The 3803-nt window shown below is 41.5% G+C and overlaps 1 pseudogene; it reads right to left on the bottom strand.

Moving 5' to 3' along the window:
• Nucleotides 1–246: 246 nt before the first annotated feature.
• Nucleotides 247–2055, bottom strand: LOC118833393 (annotated as a pseudogene).
• Nucleotides 2056–3803: the final 1748 nt, after the last annotated feature.

Raw genomic sequence — 3803 nt, 5'->3', positions numbered from 1 at the left:
TTAAAAAGCTGTACGTGTTTTTCTCTCTGACTACACTGGTTGGAAATTTCTCCAGTTAGTTTAATACTTTAAAGGCTGCAGCAGCATGCAAAAGAATTTCATTGTTTTCCTTTTTTTTCCTTTAAAAAAAAGTTAAGAAAGGTCTCCAGGAGATGGTGAGTTTTATTTTGTCTTGTCTGGATAGAGGTTTGATTTGCTCTTGATTGTTGCAGGTTGGCAAGAGATGGGGAGAAAGCACAAGATGTGGAGGTTTATTCGTTGTAGTCTTCACCCTTGTTCTCATCCTCCCCATCCACAGAGAGAGCAGCGTATTTGCTTGCAGAACTGAATTTAGAGGTCGGATTTTCTTCAGGTTTCTTTGGCTCAGACGCAGGTCTTGAGTCTTGATCTCTTCTGCCATCTTTCCTATCAGGCTCCTTCCAATGGTCTTTACTTCCTCCATCCACTGGACCACGGTTGGAGTTCCCACTTTGGCCTTTCAACACACTCACCCCATCCACCTTATTTTCATCTGCTTTCCTTGAAATATTAGCTGGTCCTTCCTCAGACTGCTGGGATGTTACCTCTCCTCCACCACTTGTGGGAGACTGTTGCTCTGAAGAGTTCGAGCTCTGAGATCGGGCAGGAGGATTGGAGCTTCTCTTCACCCAGGCAGTTTCCCTTGGTGGGGGTGCAGGCATCACCTTTAAGGGAATCTGATCTGATTTAGAAGGCTTGGAAGTTGGAGACTGAGAGTCGTCTTCCTTGTTGAATGTTTCGTTTTCTAAGAATTTCTCACTCTCCCTCCTTCCTGTGTTTCTGCCAGATGGAGCTGTATTCCCAGTCTATGAGGATTCACTTCCTGTCCTTGACCGTTCCTGAGTTTCCTCACTTCGCCAACTTGGGTGTCTCTCCCGGGGCCGTCTTTCAAGTTTCGGCTCCTCCAACTGACGCTGCAGTTTCTCTTGTTCCTTTTGTAGCCATTCTTCTACTTCTCGTTCCCTCGCAGCTGTATCCACTAGCTTTGCTCCTCCAAAGATGGAGGCAGCTCGGCAAGACTGTGAAGTGCTAGCTGATGAATCTTCGTCCTTGGGTGCACTGCGGCACTTCAGATTCAGTTTGGGTCTCTGAGGGGGACCTCTGTCTTCACGCCTAAAATCATCCCGGCTGTAATCATCTCTTGAATTCCATGACCGATCATCTCGTCTATCATATCTGTCTTCGTAGCGATCTCCTCCTCCTCTGTAATCATCATCCCGACGGTACCCACTACCAAATGCTCTTCTGCCACTGCCTATCCTAGAATCAAAGCCTCTATCATAGTCTCTGCTGCCCCTGTCATCATATCGATCTCGGCCTCCATATCAGTCCATGTCCCGTCGTGGACCATCACGGTACCGATCTGAATCATAACGATCACGATACTTGTCTCCAAAGCTATCATCACTCCTTCGAGGAGGGTAGTCATCAAAGCTGTCTGTGGCAGGGCGAGCCCTCCAGTCTGTGTCGGTTTTGTCAGAATCCCGATTTCGATCCCTATCATGGCCAAAGGAATGATCATCTTGGTCTTTATCCTGTGCTTGATCAGCAACATCCACTCGTATTCTTCTGTTGCCTATAGACTCTTCATTCAGGCTCAAAGCGCTGAGCATAACCAAAACCTTTCAACCTTTCTGGATTGCTGGGTTCCCGTGGCAAACGTACTGCACTGATATTCAATCCTCTAAAGAACTCCTTGATGGAATCCTCTGTCACATCATAGGGCAGGTTCCCTAGAAAAGCAGTGTAGGGTGGCGACTTGGGAAGATGGCTCCGGTCAATATTGGGTTCCCGAGCAGCCCGAGGAGCAGTGGGCGGGATGGAACGGTCAATTGGAGGTGCCCTGTACATGTCGTCATCATTACTATGCCAAGTGGTGGAAACATCTCCTTCCAGGTCATCAGTTTCATCAGCCCAGCTGACTGGTTTGGACACAAAGGTGCTTCCTCCACCACCGGTGCCACCATCCTCAGCAAGGAAGTCTGTCAAGGTGAGGGTCTTCCCCTTCTTATTCTTCTTCTTAACTGAAGCCGCCATGTTGGGAGAGGGAGAGAGAACGCAACCAAAAAAGTTTTTAAGGAGTGAACACAGAAGTAAAATTTACTCGAATTAAAATTAGAACTATTAAGATCTTTTCAGGGCTGCAATAAATGTTAGAGCAGCTCAAAATTCTTTAGCAGATTCTGTTAACCATAGATAATCTGGTGAAGCATATGAAACCTTTTTCAAAATAATAATACACTTATGAATGTGAAGAAAAATCAGTTTAAATGACAAAAGATATATATATGTATATATATATATATATATATATATATATATACATATATATTTTTTTCTATATCCTCCTCTAATCTATCTGTAGACTCCTTGGGGGGTTAAGAATTCCAGCTCAATGTCAGAAGTATATTGAAAGATGTTTTAATTCATGTGTGGTTAATAAGAATCACCATGAGACTAGTATAAATAAAAAAAGTGGAAAAAGGACTTTAAAAAAATCTAGAATACACTTTCCCAGTTTTTACAATTAAGAACTTTAGTAATGATTCTATAAACAGAATTGGAAAATACTTAATAATATAAAGGTATTAAGTAAATAAATAGAATTAATAAGTAGTTTTTTTATATACAACTACAGAGATCCTTATGCGCAATTTAGTGACCCTCATTCCTATTTGAGTTTGAAACAAGTGGCTTAAAGCTTCCAAAACAGAGAAATAAAAGCAGAGAATGAGAGCCAATCTGAACATATCTTACCCAAAAGACTGTTACTAACTATATTCCTGAGAAACAAAAATGCTTCTTAGAATAGGAATTACCAAAATAGATATATATATATATATATATATATATATTTCTAGCTTGCTGTGGTCTTCCTAAGTTTGCTACTTGGAAAGTTTAAAAAGTGATTCAGCTGTGTATATACAATAGAGTTGGCTCCTTTTCAAAATAATTGCCCTGTTTACTAGCTGCTTTTTCTTGTTTAGGCCCTTTATTTTGATGTTTTTTTCACCTGAAGTCTCAATGTAAATTAAATTATAATAACATTGAAATGCAAAAATTAAAATACATGTTGCAACAAAAGCTCTACTTTCTGTTCTCTGCTTTGCTACTTTGTTGCCCTCTCATACCCCACTAAAAACAGCCCTGGACCCCTGGAGGCCCGATGCCCACCTTTCGATGCAAACAGAGGAACCTCTCCTCTCAAGCCCCCAAGCCCTTGCTCCCACACCACCGGAACCTGGAATTTTTGTTCCAAGTTTCCCAAAACCCAGCAACCCCTATTAGGAAGCAAAGGTTCCTCAGGGACCCTCCTCAATGACTCCAGTCCTTAGTACCCCTCCCCTTTCCCAAATCCCTGGCTCGACCACCCCCAGTCCACAGTCAAGCTCTGCAACTGTGGGGAGAGAAGAAAAGCCTCTATGCTTGGTAAGCCCAATATATGTAATGATTTGGGAATGCAATTAATGTCATCTGAAAGTTTTCTGTTTGTATTATTACTGTACTTCTAAATTGTAGTAAAATTCTCCTATATTGTAAACTTGAGTGAATGTTGTGAGCTGAAAATCGTGTTAGACAAAAAAATTTTTAATCTGAATTTTGTTGAAACTAAACAATGAAAACAATTGTGTAAAACTGGTTAAGTTACTTTCTCAGCCCTGATAACCCTGTCTTGTGCTTTGTAATTGCCATTTAGAAAACTAGGTATTCCTACCTTTACCTGTAGTTAACAGAAGGTCACAGCTAAAACAATTCGGCCAGCACTTATGAAACTTGTAAGATTG

Source organism: Trichosurus vulpecula, unplaced genomic scaffold (assembly GCF_011100635.1).
Source record: "Trichosurus vulpecula isolate mTriVul1 unplaced genomic scaffold, mTriVul1.pri scaffold_86_arrow_ctg1, whole genome shotgun sequence".
In the NCBI taxonomy this organism is placed as follows: domain Eukaryota; kingdom Metazoa; phylum Chordata; class Mammalia; order Diprotodontia; family Phalangeridae; genus Trichosurus; species Trichosurus vulpecula.
Note: the sequence above shows the minus strand (reverse complement) of the source record. Positions and strands in the feature narration are given on the sequence as shown.